This window comes from Zea mays, chromosome 3 (assembly GCF_902167145.1).
Source record: "Zea mays cultivar B73 chromosome 3, Zm-B73-REFERENCE-NAM-5.0, whole genome shotgun sequence".
Classification (NCBI taxonomy): domain Eukaryota; kingdom Viridiplantae; phylum Streptophyta; class Magnoliopsida; order Poales; family Poaceae; genus Zea; species Zea mays.
The window spans coordinates 12,802,590-12,824,523 of NC_050098.1; positions in this window are offsets into that span (position 1 = coordinate 12,802,590).

Consider the following 21,934-nt stretch of genomic DNA (forward strand, 5'->3'; position numbering starts at 1 on the left):
ATATGATAAACAAATAATTATGTTCTTACATTACTAGTGATATAAAATGATAAATTTTAATCAATATTAAAAATACTAATTGTGAATACATTATATTATTTGGATTTTTAGAGTCCAATATACAAATAAACATATATACATAATATGCAGAAATTATATATTCAGAGTGCAAAATACAAATATACCTGATATACATAATTTGTTTAAAAATATAATATTCAACTAAGTTTCATAATCATTTAACCTATAACTCTCCACTTTACGCTATGTCCATTATTTTCATTTAAATTTTGGTACACACATTTATATAGGATATTCATTGAAGTAAATGTCAAATAGAACACATCTCAAATAAATTTCATAAACATTCAACTACAACTCTCCACTTTACATTATAATATAGATAGATTAATTTCTTCATCATTTACATTTTGGTACACACATTCATATAAGGTATTCATTCATTTTCGAATGTCAAATTTGTTTTTATTAGAATATTTACTATTTTATATCAATTAAATGAATTACTGCATAACTTTTTATAGAAATTGTAATATGTAAACGTGGTCAACAAATTCCAAAATTTGGCATGGACATATATTTTGATGATAATTGTATGACATAAAAGTTTCAAATGATTTTGTAACTTTTTTGTGTTAAAGTGTTTACAAATAAAACACCTCAACTAAGTTTCATAAAGATTTAACTAAAATCATCCACTTCACACTTTATAGATTAGTTTCTTAATTATTTTTATTTACATTTTGGTGCACACGTTCATATAGGGTATTTTTAATTTTTGAATGACAAATTTAAATTTCTTGGCACATTTACTATTTTGTATCAATCAAATGTATCATGATATATATAGAGAGAGGGTGGATCTATTCATCACCCCTGCCCGGCCGGCACACGCGCCCACACGTGGCTCTGCCTCCCGCGTGGCTCCCCCACGCCCGCTAGCCGGCCGACTGAGCCGCCATCGCGTCCGGCCAGCCGAGCCACAGTGAGCTGAGCTATCTCACCTAAAATGACTTAATGTTTTTGAATGACATAATGTTGTCTAAAATGACTTAAATGCTACCTAGAATTTGGAATGATTTAAAGTTATATAGAATGACTTAAATGTCGTTTGTACACTGAATGACTTAATATTTTTAAAATTGACTGAACCAAAAACATAAGGAATGTTTGAGAAAACCTAAAACTGGCTGAAACGATAATAACTTAATGTTTTTTGAAAAACAACTTAATATTTATGTTACCTAAACTTTGGAATGACTTAAGAAGGTGTTTGAATGCACTAGAGCTAATAGTTAGTGGCTAAAATTAGTTGAGACATCCAAACACCCTAGCTAATAGTTCAGCTATTAGCTATTTTTGGTAAATTAGTTAATAGTTAGGTAGCTATTTGTTAGCTAGCTAATTTCACTAAAAAATTATCCAACTAATTATTAGTTCTAGTGCATTCAAACAGTCCCTAAATATTGTGTGAACGCTAGAATGACTTAATATTTTCTGGAATGATTGAATCAATAACAAATAAATGTTTGAGAGAAAACAAAAAGAATTGTTGAAAAAAAGAATTACTTATTGTTTCTCTGAAATGACTTAATATTTACTAGAATGACTATTGGAATGACTTAACATTGTCGGTGCTTGAATGATTGTGCCTAGACTCTAAAATGACTTAATGTTGTCTGAACACCAGAATGACTTAATATTGCCTAAAATGACTAAACCAGTAACAAGGAATGTATGAGATGCAAGAAGAATGACTTAATGTATGGTGGAATGTCTGAAGCAGAAGAGAAATGACTTAAATAGTCTCGCGCCTTTGGAGCCGACGCGTGGCTAGAAATGAGCCACACGGGTGCGCGAGGCACGCGGTCGGGCGGACAGCTGGACACGCCAAATGGTCCAGGCGATGGACCATTGAGTCCATCACCCTAAGTGATGAATAGATTATATATATACATGTATATATATACATATATATATATATTGTATATTACAAACCTTAAGCTTCCAATAACTAGAGGAAGCCCTGGCCCAACAGTGCCATCCATTTCAGCCGAACCAGGTTTGGGCGGCTATAAAACACTGCTAGGCTGCTAGGGACTAGTTTTAGTGGCGGCGGCGGTTCCCTCGAGCGTGCAAGTGACAGTGATCCCCGAGGCGACCGATGAGGGTGCCCCGAGGCGAGCGAACAATGGCAACGCTTCTGAGGCGGGGGGGGGGGGGAGGCCAGCGGCGGCGGCGCTCCCCCAGGACCATGGGACGACGATGCTCCCAAGGCAGGTAGGTAAGCAGCGCCGGTGCTCCCAAAGTGGATGAGCGCCGGCGGCGCACCCCAGACCTGATGGCTACGGTGGTTGCACGAGGCGTTGTAGGCTTCGTCAGTGGCGATGGCAGGCGTGGGAGACGTGGGTGGCTCCCTAGTCGCGCGAGGCGCGGTCCTCTCCAGCGATGGCAGCCACGCGAAGCGTTGGTGGCTCCGGCGTCATTCGATGACCAACTCCTCTGATCCGGTGGCCTCGACGACGTTCTCCAATGACGACCTCCTCCAATCCTTTGTTTATGCATGAGGCTGTTGGTTGAACCCATACTAAGATTTTTTAATTATGATGTATGGTATAGGTATTCACCCAACATTATGTAACAATTTATGCTTTGCGCGATTAATCATCCAAATTTTGCGTGTATGTTGTGGGAACGAAAATGACATTCAAAATTTGTACGCATGCAGTGGAAACTTCCACGGCCTGCCATAATTTTCGGATCTGCATAAAAATAAAAATTGCATGCATGTGCCTAGTGTACGCGTGAATACATGTTCCTGGTGGAGGGACGACATATAATCGCGTACATGTTTTTATAACACTTTTTATACATATCTATGCCAATATCAAGATGGTTGCAACAACTTTCAGATTGGATCAATATTTTACGCTCAAAACTGAAGGTTTTTATGCTCGATCATTGAGATGCATCCACCAATGATTTGTTTGCTAGATTTTTACGCAGTGTACCGCATTGCATAAATACCTACATCGTGTAGTATAATTATGTCGGGGACCATAATTAGGGGTACCCTCAAGGCTCCTAATTCTCAGCTGGTAACCCCCATCAGCACAAAGCTGCAAAGGCCTGATGGGTGCGATTAAGTCAGGGATCAGTCCATTCGAGGGACACGATCACGCCTCGCCTGAGCTTAGCCTCGGACAAGGGCAGCCGACCCCGGAGGATTTCCGTCTCGCCCGAGGCCCCCCTTCAGCGGCAAACATATCCCCGGCTCGCCCGAGGCCCTGCCTTCGCTAAGAAGCAACCCTGACCAAATCGCCGCACCGACCGACCAAGTCGCAGGAGCATTTAATGCAAAGGTGGCCTGACACCCTTATCCTGACGCGCGCCCCCCAGCCGGCAGAGCCGAAGTGACCGCCGTCACTTCGCCGCTCCACTGACCGGCCTGACAGAAGGACAGCGCCGCCTGAGCCACTCCGGCTGTAGTGCCACTTGACAGGCAAGACTGACAGGCAGTCAGGCCCTGCCGGAGGCACCATAGGAAGCTCCGCTTCGCCCGACTCAGGGCTCGGACTCGGACTAAGCCCCGGAAGACGGCGAACTCCGCTCCGCCCGACCCAGGGCTCGGACTCGGGCTAAGTCCCGGAAGACGGCGAACTCCGCCCGACCCAGGGCTCGGACTTGGGCTCGGCCCCAGAAGACGACGATCTCCGCCTCGCCCGACCCAGGGCTCGGACTTGGGCTCGGCCCCGGAAGACGGCGAACTCCGCCCGACCCAGGGCTCGGACTTGGGCTCGGCCCCAGAAGACGACGATCTCCACCTCGCCTGACCCAGGGCTCGGACTTGGGCTCGGCCCCAGAAGACGACGATCTCCGCCTCGCCCGACCCAGGGCTCGGACTTGGGCTCGGCCCCAGAAGACAACGAACTCCGCTTCACCCAACCCCAGGGCTCGGACTCCGCCCCGACACCAGCCGGCAATCTCCGCCTCGCCCGACCCGGGGGCTCGGACTCGACCTCGGCTTCGGAGGAGCTTCCACATCGCCCAACCCAGGGCGCAGACCAGCTACGTCAACAGGAGGCGCCATCATCACCCTACCCCGAGCTGACTCGGGCCGCAGAGAACAAGACCGGCGTCCCATCTGGCTCGCTCCGCCAGATAGGCAATGATGGCGCCCCACATGCTCTTTGACGACGGCGGCTCTCAGCCCCCCTTACGGAAGCAAGAGGACGTCAGCAAGGACTCGACCGCTCCGACAGCTATCCCTCCGCCAAGCTCCATCGCTCCTCCGACGGCCACGACATCACACCAACTGGGTGCCAAGATCTCTCCGGCTGCCACAACGACATGTACCTAGGGCGCTAGCTCACCTCCGCTAGACACGTAGCACACTGCTACACCCCCCATTGTCCACCTGGATCCTCTCCTTACGCCTATAAAAGGGAGGACCAGGGCCCTCTTAGAGAAGGTTGGCCGCGCGGGGACGAGGACGAGAACAGGCGCTCGCTTGGGGCCGCTCGCTCCCTCTCCCGCGTGGACGCTTGTAACCCCCTACTGCAAGCGCACCCGACCTGGGCGCGGGACGAACACGAAGGCCGCGGGATTCCCACCTCTCTCACGCCGGTCTCCGGCCGCCTCGCTCTCCCCCTTCGCGCTCGCCCCCGCGCTCGACCCATCTGGGCTGGGGCACACGGCGACATTCACTCGTCGGCCCAGGGACCCCCCGGTCTCGGAACACCGACAGTTGGCGCGCCAGGTAGGGGCCTGCTGCGTGTTGACGAACAGCTTCCCGTCAAGCTCCAGATGGACAGTCTCCAGCAACCTCTCCAACCCAGGACGGTGCTCCGTTTCAGGAGTCTTGAGTTCATGTCCCTCGACGGCAGCTACGACATGATACTCCTTTCACCGTCGTGCGACAACAACAGTGGCGGCCAACAGCACGCTCGCGAAAAGCTTGCTGGACGTCACCCTCGTACCTGAGACGACGGCGCAGTCAGTCCCCGACGCGACCTTATCGCCGCCCATCGACCAAAAGGTACCGATCGATTCCCATCCCGCGTCTTTCGGATTCAACCTCAACCCGTCTAGCGACTTCGCTTTGGCGGGCGCTCTCGTAGAGGCAAATCCAGACCCTCTGGGGTTTCGTGTGCGGTCACCTTGGGACCGGCTGACGGACGTCTCGACCTACGGGCCCTCTGGGTCCGAGGAAGACGACGAACCCAGCATCTGTTGGGATTTCTCTGGACTTGGCAACCCCAGTGCCGTGCGGGACTTCATGACCGCATGCGACTACTGCCTTTCCGACTGTTCCGACGGTAGCCGTAGCCTCGGCGACGAGGACCGTGGCCCAAGTCGCGAATGCTTCCACGTCGATCTAGGGGGTCCCCCCGAAGGCAACCATCTCGGCATGCCGGAGGATGGTGACCTCCCTAGGCCGGTGCCTCGCGTTGACATCCCACGGGAGCTAGCTGTGGTCCCCGTTCAGGCGGGGGGTCATGACCCACAGCTCGAGCAAATCCGCGGGGTGCAGGCCAGGCTCGACAAGGGAGCAGGAGCGCTTGAGCCGATCCGTCGGGACGTCGGGCAGGCGTGGGCGGGCCAACCTCCGACCGGAGAAATACGTCATCTACCCCAGGGCTTCCAGCACCGCATCGCCGACGACGTCAGGCTCAGGCCACCACCCGCATCCAGTGGGGTCGGCCAGAACCTGGCGGCAGCAGCAATGCTTCTTCGCGCGATGCCAGAGCCATCAACCACCGAGGGGCGGCGAATCCAGGGTTAGCTCAAGAATCTCCTGGAAGGCGCCACGGTCTGACAGGCCGAGAGCTCTGCCTCCCAAAGGCAGGGGTACCCCTCGGAACCTCATGCTGCAACTTCCCGATTCATGCGGGAAGCCTCGGTCTACACCGGGCACACACGCAACACAGCGCCTGCGGCCCCGGGTCGCCTCGGCAGCGAACACCGTCACCACAACCGATGGGCCCACCTCGACGAGAGGGTGCGCCGAGGCTATCACCCCAGGCGCGGGGGACGCTATGACAGCGGGGAGGATCGGAGTCCCTCGCCCGAACCACCCGGTCCGCAAGCCTTCAGCCGAGCCATCCGACGGGCGCCGTTCCCGACCCGGTTCCGACCCCCGACTACTATCACAAAGTACTCGGGGGAGACAAGACCGGAACTGTGGCTCGCGGACTACCGTCTGGCCTGCCAACTGGGTGGAACGGACGATGACAACCTCATCATCCGCAACCTCCCCCTGTTCCTCTGCGACTCCGCTCGCGCCTGGTTGGAGCACCTGCCTCCGGGGCAGATCTCCAACTGGGACGACCTAGTCCAAGCTTTCGCCGGTAATTTTCAGGGCACGTATGTGCGCCCCGGGAATTCCTGGGACCTCCGAAGCTGCCGACAGCAGCCGAGAGAGTCTCTCCGAGACTACATCCGGCGATTCTCGAAGCAGCGCACCGAGCTGCCCAACATCACCGACTCGGATGTCATCGGCGCGTTCCTTGCCGGAACCACCTGCCGCGACCTGGTGAGCAAGCTGGGCCGCAAGACCCCCACCAGGGCGAGCGAGCTGATGGACATCGCCACCAAGTTCGCCTCCGGCCAGGAGGCGGTCGAGGCTATCTTTCGAAAGAACAAGAAGCCCCAGGGCCACCCATCGGAAGGTACTCCCGAGGCGTCAACTCAGCGCGGCGCCAAGAAGAAGGGCAAGAAGAAGTCGCAAGCGAAACGCGACGCCGCCGACGCGGACCTTGTCGCCGCCGCCGAGTACAAGAACCCTCGGAAGCCCCCCGGAGGTGCCAACCTCTTCGACAAGATGCTCAAGGAGCCGTGCCCCTATCACCAGGGACCCGTCAAGCACACCCTTGAGGAGTGCGTCATGCTTCGGCGCCACTTCCACAGGGCCAGGCCACCCGCGGAGGGTGGAAAGGCCCGCGACGACGACAAGAAGGAAGATCACCAGGCAGGAGAGTTCCCCGAGGTCCGCGACTGCTTCATGATCTATGGTGGGCAAGCGGCGAACGCCTCGGCTCGGCACCGCAAGCAAGAGCGCCGGGAGGTCTGCTCGGTCAAGGTGGCGGCGCCAGTCTATCTAGACTGGTCCGACAAGCCCATCACCTTCGACCGAGACGATCACCCTGACCATGTGCCGAGCCCGGGGAAATACCCGCTCGTCGTCGACCCCGTCATCGGCGACGTCAGGCTCACCAAGGTCCTCATGGACGGAGGCAGCAGCCTCAACATCATCTACGCCGAGACCCTCGGGCTCCTGCGTGTTGATCTGTCCTCTGTCCGGGCGGGCGCTGCGCCCTTCCATGGGATCATCCCCGGGAAGCGCGTCCAACCCCTCGGACAGCTCGACCTTCCCGTCTACTTCGGAACACCCTCCAACTTCCGAAGGGAGACCCTGACGTTCGAGGTGGTCGGGTTCCGAGGAACCTACCACGCGGTACTGGGGAGGCCATGCTACGCGAAGTTCATGGCCGTCCCCAACTACACCTACCTGAAGCTCAAGATGTCGGGCCCCAACGGGGTCATCACCGTCGGCCCTACGTACCAACACGCGTTCGAATGCGACGTGGAGTGCGTGGAGTACGCCGAGGCCCTCGCCGAATCCGAGGCCCTCATTGCCGACCTGGAGAGCCTCTCTAAGGAGGTGCCAGACGTGAAGCGTCACGCCGGCAACTTTGAGCCAGCGGAGACGGTTAAGTCTGTCCCCCTCGACCCCAGCGGCGACACTTCCAAGCAGATCCGGATCGGCTCCGGGTTCGATCCCAAATAGGAAGCAGTGCTCGTCGACTTTCTCCGCGCGAACGCCGACGTCTTCGCATGGAGTCCCTCGGACATGCCCGGCATACCGAGGGATGTCGCCGAGCACTCGCTGGACATCCGAGCCGGAGCCCGACCCGTCAAGTAGCCACTGCGCCGATTCGACGAGGAGAAGCGCAGAGCCATAGGCGAGGAGATTCACAAGCTAATGGCGACAGGGTTCATCAAAGAGGTATTCCATCCCGAATGGCTTGCCAACCCTGTGCTTGTGAGAAAGAAAGGGGGGAAATGGCGGATGTGTGTAGACTACACTTGTCTCAACAAAGCATGTCCGAAGGTTCCCTACCCTCTGCCTCGCATCGACCAAATCGTGGATTCCACTGCTGGGTGCGAAACCCTGTCTTTCCTCGATGCCTACTCAGGGTATCATCAAATCAAGATGAAAGAGTCCGACCAGCTCGCGACTTCTTTCATCACACCCTTCGGCATGTACTGCTATGTCACCATGCCGTTCGGTTTGAGGAATGCGGGCGCGACGTACCAGCGGTGCATGAACCATGTGTTCGGCGAACACATTGGCCGCACGGTCGAGGCCTACATCGATGACATCGTAGTCAAGACGAGGAAGGCCTCCGACCTCCTTTCCGACCTTGAAACGACATTTCGATGTCTCAAGGCGAAAGGCGTCAAACTCAATCCCGAAAAGTGTGTCTTCGGGGCGCCCCGAGGCATGCTCTTGGGGTTCATCGTCTCCGAGCGGGGCATCAAAGCCAACCCGGAGAATATCGCAGCCATTACCAGCATGGGACCCATCAAGGACTTGAAAGGCGTACAGAGGGTCATGGGATGCCTCGCGGCTCTGAGCCGCTTCATCTCACGCCTCGGCGAAAGAGGTCTACCTCTGTACCGCCTCTTAAGGAAGGCCGAGTGCTTCACTTGGACCCCTGAGGCCGAGGAAGCCCTCGGGAACCTGAAGGCGCTCCTCACAAAGGCGCCTATCTTGGTGCCCCCAGCTGCCGGAGAAGCCCTCCTGGTCTACGTCGCCGCGACCACCCAGGTGGTTAGCGCCGCGATTGTGGTCGAGAGGCAAGAAGAGGGGCATGCATTGCCCGTTCAGAGGCCAGTCTACTTCGTCAGCGAGGTACTGTCCGAAACCAAGATCCGCTACCCACAAGTTCAGAAGCTGCTGTACGCGGTGATCCTAACGCGATGGAAGCTGCGACACTACTTCGAGGCTCATCCGGTAACTGTGGTGTCATCCTTCCCCCTGGGAGAGATCATCCAGTGCCGAGAGGCCTCGGGTAGGATTGCAAAGTGGGCAGTGGAGATCATGGGCGAGACAATCTCGTTCGCTCCCCGGAAAGCCATTAAGTCCCAGGTCTTGGCGGATTTCGTGGCTGAATGGGTCGACACCCAGCTACCGACGGCTCCGATCCAACCGGAGCTCTGGACCATGTTCTTCGACGGGTCGTTGATGAAGACAGGAGCCGGCGCAGGCCTACTCTTCATCTCACCCCTCGGAAAGCATCTACGCTACGTGCTACGCCTCCACTTCCCGGCGTCCAACAATGTGGCCGAATATGAGGCTCTGGTCAACGGGTTGCGGATCGCCATCGAGCTAGGGGTCCGACGCCTCGACGCCCGTGGTGACTCGCAGCTCGTCATCGACCAAGTCATGAAGAACTCCCATTGCCGCGACCCGAAGATGGAGGCCTACTGCGATGAGGTTCGGCGCCTGGAAGACAAGTTCTACGGGCTCGAGCTCAACCACATCGCTCGGCGCTACAACGAGACTGCGGACGAGCTGGCTAAAATAGCCTCGGGGCGAACGACGGTTCCCCTGGACGTCTTCTCCCGAGACCTGCATCAACCCTCCGTCAAGATCGACGACACGTCTGAGCCCGAGGTACCCTCGGCCCAGTCCAAGGCACCCACGGCTCAACCCGAGGCGTCCTCGGCTTAGTCCGAGGCACCCTCGGCTCATCCCGAGGCACCCTCAGCTCGGCCCGAGGCGCCCTCGGTTCAGTTCGAGGTACCCTCGGCCCCCGAGGGTGAGGCACTGCGCGTCGAGGAGGAGCGAAGTGGGGTCGCGCCTAATCGAAACTGGTAGACCCCGTACCTGCAATATCTCCACCGAGGAGAGCTACCCCTCGACCGAGCCGAGGCTCGGCGGGTGGCGCGGCGCGCCAAGTCGTTCGTCTTGCTGGAAGATGAGAAGGAGCTCTACCACCGCAGCCCCTCAGGCATCCTCCAGTGATGCATCTCCATCGCCAAAGGTCAGGAACTCCTGCGAGAGATACACTCGGGGGCTTGCGGCCATCACGCAGCGCCTCGAGCCCTTGTCGGGAACGCTTTCCGGCAAGGCTTCTACTGGCCGACGGCGGTGGCCGACGCTACCAGAATCGTCCGCACCTGCGAAGGGTGTCAATTCTACGCGAGGCAGACCCACCTGCCCGCTCAGGCTCTGCAGACGATACCCATCACCTGGCCTTTTGCGGTGTGGGGTCTGGACCTCGTCGGCCCCTTGCAGAAGGCACCCGGGGGCTACACGCACCTACTGGTCGCCATCGACAAATTCTCCAAGTGGATTGAGGTCCGACCCCTGAACAGCATCAGGTCCGAGCAGGCGGTGGCGTTCTTCACCAACATCATCCATCGTTTCGGGGTCCCGAACTCCATTATCACTGACAACGGCACCCAGTTCACCGGCAGAAAGTTCCTGGACTTCTGTGAGGATCACCACATCCGGGTGGACTGGGCCGCCGTGGCTCATCCCATGACGAATGGGCAGGTGGAGCGTGCCAACGGCATGATTCTACAAGGGCTCAAGCCTCGGATCTACAACGACCTCAACAAATTCGGCAAGCGATGGATGAAGGAACTCCCTTCGGTGTTCTGGAGTCTGAGGACAACGCCGAGCCGAGCCACGGGCTTCACGCCGTTCTTTCTAGTCTATGGGGCCGAAGCCATCTTGCCCACAGACTTAGAATACGGCTCCCCGAGGACGAGGGCCTACACCGACCAAAGCAACCAAGTCAGCCGAGAAAACTCGCTGGACCAGCTGGAGGAGGCTCGGGACCAGGCCTTGCTACACTCGGCGCGGTACCAGCAGTCCCTGCGACGCTACCACGCCCGAGGGGTCTGGTCCCGAGACCTCCAGGTGGGCGACCTGGTGCTTCGGCTGCGACAAGACGCCCGAGGGCGGCACAAGCTCATGCCTCCCTGGGAGGGGCCATTCGTCATCGCCAAGGTTCTGAAACCCGGAACATACAAGCTGGCCAACAATCAAGGCGAGGTCTACGACAACGCCTGGAACATCCAACAGCTATGTCGCTTCTACCCTTAAGATGTTTTCAAGTTAGTCATATACCTCGCACCCACGCAAAGTTTAGTCATCAAGGAAGGGTCGGCCTCGCCTCGGCAAAGCCCGACCCTCCCTCGGGGGCTAAAAGGGGGGAACCCCCTCTGCGTCCAAATTTTCCTCGAAAAAAGATCTTTCCTGCCAGAATGTCTTTCGCGCTTTTTGGCTACTTCGAAAGTGGATCATGAAAACGACGGAGTACACGTAAGCAGCCAAGGCTGACCGAGCCGAGGGACTCCTACGCCTCCGGGATACGGATACCTCACTCATCACCTTCTGCGATAAGTAACTCACGTTCGGATAAGTGATTCTGCGGACCGAACAAGTCTTCACACTCGAAAGCTCTTCTGCCAAAGCGATCCTTCGAGCCTTCTCGACTGCGTCGGTGACAGAGCCCCATGGACGGGTAAGAGTGCGCGTAAGCGGCAAGGCCGACCGAGCCGAGGGACTCCTACGCCTCCGGGATACGGATACCTCACTCATCACCTTCCGCGAGAAGCAACTCTTGCTCGCACAAACATTTCTGTTGCCGACAAAAAAGTCCAGATGCTCGAAACAAAAGGAAAAGAAACGCAGCTTTACAACACGGCGAGGGTGTGTTTAGGCCCCGGCGGCCGCAGGAAACGCACGCTACAAGACAATCCGATCCTGCAGGCTCAGATCTTGACGGCTGAAGGGAGCAGCAGCACCCTTGGCATCGACGACAACTTCGGCAAGGGCCGACCTAGCCTCGGACGGCGACGCGGTCCGAGGATCTCCACTCTGGAGGACGACGTCATCACCACGCCCGGGCCAATGCCGCTAGGGTCTTCTCCGGGAATCCGGCCCGAGCAGGCGGCTCGGCCGGTCACCCCGGGGCCTCGGCCAGTTACCTTCCAAGGACGTCAATCCGGCCCGAGCAGGCGGCTCGGCCGGTCACCCCGGGGCCTCGGCCAGCTGCCCTCCAAGGACGTCAGCCCGACCCGAGGCCTTGGCTGGTCAATTCCGGCGTCGGTCCCGCTAACGGACGACCCGGCCAGGCTCCGGCCAACCAGGTTTTCCTTTCGAGCCAACTCCACCTCTGTTCATGTTGACGCCGCTACCCCTGGCCTCAGCTCACCGAAGAGCGGCCGAGGGGTTCCTTTAACTAAGTTAGAGAAGCCTCGGACAACAAGGCCGACCGAGCCGAGGGACTCCTACGCCACCGGGATACGGATACCTCACTCGTCACCTGTACACGAGGCGATTCACGCTTGGTGAAGCGGTTCAGACAACCAACAGGCGAGTCTTAGTGCTCGAAAAGGAGGAAAAAACACGACTCCGTGCCGAAACTACATAAATGTTCAGGCCCCGACAGCCACAATGAACAAAAACCCCGGCACTCAAGGTGCCATTACAAACGGAACTCCGGTTCCGCCTCCGCAGGTACGAACAACCCCACTCGACGGTGGAGAGGCCTGCGGAGCAACAGAAGACCGACGAACGGCTCGCCTTCGCCCGCTCCAGCAGCAGCGACAACGACCCCCTCTACGGGTGGCCAAACTGCAGCGGCGATGGCCTCAGGGCGAACGCCGCTGCAACCTTGCCCTCGCCCACGCCGACACTCGAGGGGCGAGGACAAGTACAAAGAGCCGGAGGCCCGGAGCGCGGATGGTGGCGGTGATCCTGTCGGCGACGGGGACTTCTCGAGCCGCCTCCGCCTCGGCACCGACGACAGGGGCCGCCAGCCCGCCGGCAGATCCCCGCTCGGATCCTCCCGGACGAGCAGGGCACCGACCTCCCCGCGGGGGCACTGTACCGGTGCAAAGGCGGGACCGCCCCAGAACACGAACGCCGCCCTAGCAGCGCGTGACATCTTGGGCGGTCCTCCCGTGCACACGACGCGGCAGCCACCTTCCGCGCGGGAGGGGGCACCGGGGGCCAACCCGACGAGCCCGACGCGCTGGGGCTGACGACGCCTGCTGTCGACCGGCCCCGCGTTGTCGAAGTCCGACCCGCCCGCAGGGCCAGCGAGCGCCCTCTCCCTCGAACGCCGCGGGAGAGGGTGACCCACGAGCCCGCGCGGGAGGTAGAGCTCCGGCTCAGCCCGGCCTCCACCCCAGCCAGGATGATGAACATCCTTGAAGCTGAGGGTGGGACCAAGATCGCAGCACGGCTCGCTTTCCCCCACCATCAAGCTGGAGGTCACCGTCTTGGGTGACCGCCGGCGGAGGGGTGCAGCCGGGCTGCATGATGAAAATCCTTGAAGCCGAACGATGGCTGAAAGGTACCAACTCCCGCGGAGTTGCGTTCCCCCAACGACGAGGCGGAAAGACGGCGGATCTCCCCCATCCGGAGGCTTGGAAGGTGGAAAGACACGATGCATAAGGGAGCGCGAAGACATGGTCGCCTTCCAAGGGGGTCACCCTCCTTTTAAGGGCGGTTCTCCCTACTCGCGTCCCCAGCCGTCACTGGCTGAGTCTTCTCCAACACACTCCAAGGTCCTCCCCTACGGTGCGGGGGCTGGGTCCCACACGTCATGCAAGCCGACTCAGAGCAGAAGAAGCCAAACCGCCGCGCGCGGTGCATACAACCGCCCAGCGGTTACAAGCGACCCTCCACTTTTGCCCAGACCAGCGGGCGAAAGGGTGGGCAGCCATGCAGGCGGCATGCAACCGCGCCAAGTGGGCGCGCTTCTCCGACTCCCAACACGCCCGGCACGGAGGCCCAGGCCCACGCGTCATGCAACCGGTGCGCCGGTTGCTACGTGTGAGTAACTGCATCGCCACCTGCGCCACCACCGCGCCTCGTCAACTGCGGAACCAATACCGCGATTCGAGGCCACCCAGCACACGGCCCAGCGGCTCCAGCCTGGCGCGACGGTCAATACGACCGAAGACGGGCCGGCAGTAATGGCAGCGACAGGCGAGCAGGTGCAGCGGTCACGTCGTCAGCCGAGCTTACGTCCCATCCGGGGGCAGCGGGAGAACCCTCTCCCACGGCGTGAAGACGACGCGCCCGTGATTCGTTCCTCGAACGGCTCGCGCACGCGCAACGGTCGCCCCTCCAACCACTCGCCCCGTCGCATTAACTCCGCGGCGGGACACGCGGCGCCTCTGGCAGGAGAAGCGGGCGACGCTTCGCCTTCGCCATAATGACCGCATCCAAGAAGGTACGCCCATTACTGATCAGGGGTTCGAAGGCTGGCCCCCGAAGGGTTCACAGCCGCCTCAGACGCCGAGCGAGGGATGACCATGGGTACGTTCGATACATAACCAAGGCTCGGGCTGCGCTCCCGAGGTACCCTAGGACATTTCCGAGACCAGCAGGAACGATCTTGTAACAGAATCCCATCAGAGGGAGGCATCGAGCCCTCGGACCCCGTCGCTAGGGAACCGAGTCTGGCAGAACACCCGCAGGTACTTTTGGGCGTGCCTCTGGGCCCCTAGCCGACCCCTAACGAACGGGGCACGGATGTCCACTCGAATTACCCGCTTGCAGCTCAACGGAGACACCATGTTCGATGCCCATCGAGGGCAACATGGCACTTCCCCCCCTCCTTGTGGAAAGGCGACGCAGGGGCGTATGTAAAAAAGCCAAGTCTGTCCCTGATCGCCCTCTCGCCCTGTGCAGAGACTCGGGGGCTGCTCTCGCAAACCTGGCTCCGGCCGAACCGTTGACAGCGTCAACATACCAGCCCGAGAACTTGGGACCCGACCGTACACCCGGGCTACGGCCAGCTCGCATGAGGGAACGACCAGACCAGCCGAAGCATTACGCGAGGCATTAAGACCTCGAAGGAGTGAAACCACTCCTCCGATGCCTCGGGGGCTACACCCGGCGGGTGCGCTCGCGCGCCCCCACCGGAACAAAACGCAACCGAGAAAGGCTGGTCCCCTTGCAAAAAAAGTGCGACAAAAGCCTCCAAGCGAGTGCAAACACTCCCTTCGAGGCTCGGGGCTACTGTCGGGGACCATAATTAGGGGTACCCTCAAGGCTCCTAATTCTCAGCTGGTAACCCCCATCAGCACAAAGCTGCAAAGGCCTGATGGGTGCGATTAAGTCAGGGATCAGTCCATTCGAGGGACACGATCACGCCTCGCTCGAGCCTAGCCTCGGACAAGGGTAGCCGACCCCGGAGGATTTCCGTCTCGCCCGAGGCCCCCCTTCAGCGGAAAACATATCCCCGGCTCGCCCGAGGCCCTGCCTTCGCTAAGAAGCAACCCTGACCAAATCGCCGCACCGACCGACCAAGTCGCAGGAGCATTTAATGCAAAGGTGGCCTGACACCCTTATCCGGACGCGCGCCCCCAGCCGGCAGAGCCGAAGTGACCGCCGTCACTTCGCCGCTCCACTGACCGGCCTGACAGAAGGACAGCGCCGCCTGCGCCACTCCGGCTCCAGTGCCACTTGACAGAGCAAGACTGACAGGCAGTCAGGCCCTGCCGGAGGCACCATAGGAAGCTCCGCTTCTCCCGACCCAGGGCTCGGACTCGGGCTAAGCCCCGGAAGACGGCGAACTCCGCTCCGCCCGACCCAGGGCTCGGACTCGGGCTAAGTCCCGGAAGACGGCGAACTCTGCCCGACCCAGGGCTCAGACTTGGGCTCGGCCCCAGAAGACGACGATCTCCGCCTCGCCCGACCCAGGGCTCGGACTTGGGCTTGGCCCCGGAAGACGGCGAACTCCGCCCGACCCAGGGCTCGGACTTGGGCTCGACCCCAGAAGACGACGATCTCCGCCTCGCCCGACCCATGGCTCGGACTTGGGCTCGACCCCAGAAGACGACCATCTCCGCCTCGCCCGACCCAGGGCTCGGACTTGGGCTCGGCCCCAGAAGACGACGAACTCCGCTTCGCCCGACCCCAGGGCTCGGACTCCGCCCTGGCACCAGCCAGCAATCTCCGCCTCGCCCGACCCGGGGGCTCGGACTCGACCTCGGCTTCGGAGGAGCTTCCACATCGCCCAACCTAGGGCGCAGACCAGCTACGTCAACAGGAGGCGCCATCATCACCCTACCCCGAGCTGACTCGGGCCGCAGAGAACAAGACCGGCGTCCCATCTGGCTCGCTCCGCCAGATAGGCAATGATGGCACCCTGCATGCTCTGTGACGACAGCGGCTCTCAGCCCCCCTTACGGAAGCAAGAGGACGTCAGCAAGGACTCGACCGCTCTGACAGCTGTCCCTCCGCCAAGCTCCATCGCTCCTCCGACGGCCACGACATCACACCAGCTGGGTGCCAAGATCTCTCCGGCTGCCACAACGGCATGTACCTAGGGCGCTAGCTCACCTCCGCTAGACACGTAGCACACTGCTACACCCCCCATTGTACACCTGGATCCTCTCCTTACGCCTATAAAAGGGAGGACCAGGGCCCTCTTAGAGAAGGTTGGCCGCGCAGGGACGAGGACGAGAACAGGCGCTCGCTTGGGGCCGCTCGCTCCCTCTCCCGCGTGGACGCTTGTAACCCCCTACTGCAAGCGCACCCGACCTGGGCGCGGGACGAACACGAAGGCCGCGGGATTCCCACCTCTCTCACGCCGGCCTCCGGCCGCCTCGCTCTCCCCCCTTCGCGCTCGCCCCCGCGCTCGACCCATCTGGGCTGGGGCACGCGGCGACATTCACTCGTCGGCCCAGGGACCCCCCGGTCTCGGAACGCCGACAAATTAGTATCAATATATATCATAAACTGGTTCTAACGAGCCTAACTGCATGACTATTGGAGCGATCCCATATATATGCAAGAAATAAAGCATTTAAATAAGATCTTTTATTTCCATGCATGGCAATTCATTTCCTTTGATCGCACATTTTTGTCATCCTAAATTTGTGTGCATGGATCATACAACAAATTTTTACACAGTGTACCAAATTGCATATATAACTACACCATATAGCACAATTAGTATCAGTAGATATCATAAACTAGTTCTAACGAGCCTAGTTGTATGGCTATTGTAGCGATCCTATATGTATGAAGCCATCCAATTTTTGCGCGCATGAAGTGGAAACGAAAATGTCATTCAAAATTTGCGTGTATGCAATTGAAACTCCCATGATCTACCATAATTATCTGATCTACCATAAAAATAGGATCTGCATGTATGCGCCCGCGCGTGTGGACATGGTCCAGTGGTTGGATGGGGGTTTATGATACCTCTATGAACTACTTACGCTATTTCTGTAAGCATTGTGGGTCGTTCGATTCAGATCATGCGTTGGGAGGCGATCAAACTATTTTGAATCGTGTTCGTCCATCGCGAATCCAGTGGCTCGTGCTGCGTACCTGTTTGTAAAGCTCTAGATCTACTCCTAGCCATCGAGATCAGATTGCGCGGCCAGAAAAGCATTGTACCCCTTCGCCATAGCAATTTTGTTTATAAGCCCTTGCAGTTTTTAAGAATAAACCCACTATCAAATTTCAGTAGTAGAAAATATGATTAAATGAGTATTTTGTAGTTTAGACCCTGGATAGTATTTATACTCTAATAATAATAGTAAAGTGACCTAGGAACCTATTTAATTCATAATTATTCCAAAGTAAACCTGATTTGACCCGTTTCGGTTGTGTTAGCTTCGTAATAAAACTATTTACATGTTAAAAACATTATTTTTATCATTCCACATACTTTTATAAATGGATATTTATTTAACTTATGGTAGTATATTAATCATTCTAGTTAAAGCCAATCTGATTATAATCATAATCTAGCTAAGATATGATCTCTACTCAAGTTATAACTTAGTTTAAAAATGGAGTTAGTTATTCATTTATAATATTCTCCTCACATGTTTTCTATTAATAAACAGAGGATATACTTGTATTGTTAAACCACCTAGATCTTCCGAAAACCATATCTTTTTAACCGTAACTCTGAATTTAGTGGTTCTCGAACCTACGTTCTTGTAGCAGCACGTAGAATATTCTTTGTTGTTTGTTCTCATGTTTGGTGTATTGTTATTTTTAAGTATTTCTTGTCTATTTGTATTTGTTGCTATGAGTAGCGGCAAGGTTACAAGTCACCCGAAGACCAATTTGGTGAGGTACCTAGAATCTCAAGTCTAAGGCAAGTTGTGCCCTTGATCACTCTTCTCTACCAAATAATGTTCTCTGATAATCACTGTGAAATGCTCAGGTTAATTTGATGGGACCCAATAGGTTTCCCTAGTTTTGTTTACCCCACACCTTGCAAACAAAAGAAGTATTGGGTAGATTTTCTATTACTCTACCTGGTTTTTGGGAAAATTAATGTTATGATCATGTTCCAATTATGTTGTTGTTTTAATTATTGTTCATGATAAGATCATCATGTTAATTGGAACATGGAGAACCACCCGGGAAAACAGTGCTACCACAAGGGTGGAATGAGACACCCTTGACCAAGTAATTAGGAAAGCTAGGGAGAGATTACCTTATCTGAAAGGGGCAAATGGGGAGGCGTCGCTGCAGAGTATAGGGATGTCCTCGGGTCAGAATGTCTGTAAAGCTTTCCGGGCGAGGGATTCCTATGCTTCCTTCTTCCTGAATCCGTAGCGGGTTTTCTCGAACTAGTGGAACTTTGAAAAGGCCTCGAAGTGGATCCCTAGCCATTCACCTTGGAAGTGTCTAAGGGTCTAGCTAACCCTGGCTAATCGGGAAACACGTCTTGTGGGTAAAGATGTGCAACCTCTGTAGAGTGTAAAACTGATATATCAGTCGTTCTCACGGTCATGAGCGGCTCAGAGACTCACATGATTAAATTATGGAACTAAACTTAATCTGTCATTTGCATTGCATTGTGGGGGTTATTATCAATTGTGATCTCTTATTTATTTGGGTTGGTATCTACTTATACTTAGTAACTGCTAATAAAATTTTGATCAACTTTAAAAGCAATGCTTAGCTTTAACCATTCTCTTTGGTAAGCCTTACACTTCACATGAGCCCCACTGTAAGTGAGCTCATGCACATTATTCCCCACAACTTGTTGAGCGATGAATGTATGTGAGCTCACTCTTGTTGTACTCACATCCCCCCAGATCAAGGATAGGTACCACGAGATAAGGAGCATGAAGGATGCCGCGATGAGTTCGTGAGAGGTCTAGGTCGTCGTCTTCCAATCAACTATGGTTGCTGGATCATTGTCTTCGTATGATGTAATTATTTAACTATTTCGTACAGAACTCCGTTATATAGTAAACATGTGACATTCGTTTCTGTACCATGAGTCATCATATGTGTGAGATTTAATCCTAGCACACATGTGAGTCGCGCCCGGGTTTGGCCCCCTAAATCCGGGAGTGACAAGAAGTCCAAGACTCAAGACCAAAAGAAGCCCAAAAAAATTGTGAAGAAATCCAAGAATTGGGCAGTCGTCCAGCGCTCTAGTGGCACACGGATAGTGAACAGTACCTGTTCTGGTGTGCACCGAACTGTCAGGTGTGCAACCAGACAGTCTAAGTAGAGAGTCCGCAATCAGGGACTCTCGGGTGTTGTAGCACTAGACTGTCTGGTGTGCATCGAACACTCTAGCCAATGGTCGGATCCAACAGTCGACTGCTACAAACCTCAACGGTCGGCTGACGTGGCCAAGGCACTGGACATGTCCGGTGTGCACCGTACTATCCGATGCGCCTGACGACAGAAGAAGTAGCTTTTCTGTCCAATGGCTATAAATGAGGGGAGGCTATATATACCCCTCCAACCGGCCATCTGAAGGTGTGGGAGCCCAAGCAACATACCAAGACATATTGTAGACATTTCCAAGTGCTCATACACCTAAGTGCTTAATAGAATCACTCGGTGATTAGCGTAAGTGCTTTGCGAAGTGCTTAGGTTAGTTAGACCGCTTATGCGCTTGCTATAGGTGAATCCTAGTTAGTTGAGTTAGTTTAGAAAAACCACACAACCCCTCGGCTCTTGCGCAAGCTATTGTAATTGTACCGAGTGGGGCGAGAGTCTTGCAAGACCGTGACAACCGAGTTGTGTCACGACTGCCATCGTGTACCAGAGGGAACAAGGCCTGCGGTGTTTCGGCTGGAAGCTCGATAGTGGAGACGACGGGGAGCGTCCGAGAGGAGCCAGAAACGGAGCACCACTTGCACGGGAAAAGGCCCGTGGCTATCTATGGAGTTACTCGACTGAGGTGCTTGGCCCTCGCGTCAGTTATCCTTTGCATAGGGGCACCAACGAGGAGTAGTCGGAACCTTGTGTGGTTTCGGATACCTCGGTAAAAATACCAATGTCATCCATGAGAGTTTGCTTTCTCTGCTTGCTCTTTACCTTCCGCATTTACATTAAGTACTTAGGTTTCAATCTCTCCTTTCTAGTTAAATTTTTAGGATTGAAACTTAGGCTTTGCGGTAGAGATAGCAACACGTAGACAAAACCTAGTTTGCACATTCTAGATTGTTTATTTGCATATGTTTTGCTCTAATGATTTAAGTTTGACCTAGTTTAGAGAATAGTTTTTAGAAATCGTAATTAACTCCCTCTTAGGCGTCACCATTTCTGAAAGTCGCCTAGAGGGGGATGGATAGGTGGAAACTAAAATTTATAAATTTAAAGCACAACTACAAGCCGGGGTTAGCGTTAGAAATAAATCCATGTCCGAAAGAGAGGGAAAAACAAATCAACCAAAGAAATAGAGCAGATGACACGGTGATTTGTTTTATCGAGGTTCGGTTCCAATGAACCTAGTTCCCGTTGAGGCGTGGTCACAAAGACCGGGTCTCTTTCAACCCTTTCCCTCTCTCAAACGGTCACCTAGACCGAGTAAGCTTTTCTCCTTAATCAAACGGGTCACTTAGACCCCACAAGGACCACCACACAATTGGTGTCTCTTGCTTTGATTACAAGTGCTTGAAGAACAAGAATGAGGAAGAAGAAAGCGATCCAAGAACAAGAGCTCAAAGAACACGAGCAAAAACTCTCTCTCTAGTCACTATTTGTTTGGAGTGGATTTGGGACTTGGAGAGGCTTTGATTCTATTGAATTGTGTCTTGTATTGATTGCACTAGCTCTTGTATTGAATGAGATGTATGAAAAACTTGGATGCCTGGAGTGCTGGTGGTTGGGGGGTATTTATAGCCCCAACCACCAAACCAACCGTTGGAGAGGCTGGCTGTCGATGGGCGCACCAGACAGTCCGGTGCGCCAGCCACGTCACCCAACCGTTAGGGTTCTGACAGTTTCGACCGTCGGAGCTCTTACATCTTGGGGCACCGAACAGTCCGGTGCCACACCGGACAGGCACTGTTCACTGTCCGGTGCGCCTTCTGGCGCTGCTCTGACTCTACACGAACTGTCTGTGCACTGTTCATGTTTGCAGGCGACCGTTGGAGTTGACTGTTGCGCTCGATAGTCGTTGCGCCGCTGGCACACCGGACAGTCCGATGAATTATAGCGGAGCGGCTCTCCAGAAACCCAAAGGTGGCAAGTTTGAAGTCGTACGGCCTTAGGCACCGGACACTGTCCGATGGCACACCGGACAGTCCGGTGCGCCAGATCAGGGTTCTCTTCGGTTTCTTTTGCTCCTTTCTTTTGAACCCTAACTTTGATCTTTTTATTGGTTTGTGTTGAACCTTTAGCACCTGTAGAATATATAATCTAGAGCAAACTAGTTAGTCCAATTATTTGTGTTGGGCACTCAACCACCAATATTATTTAGGAAAAGGTTTGAGCCCTATTTCCCTTTCAGTTTCCTACAACCTGCTCAGGGTGACTCCTCATTGTCCTTTTTAGCTTCCATTCTTTATTTGGGCCCCCTTGGTGGAGCGACAATCTTTCGTGGAATGGTCGACGTCCTCGCCGTGGAAACGTGGTATGGCTTGTGTTCGT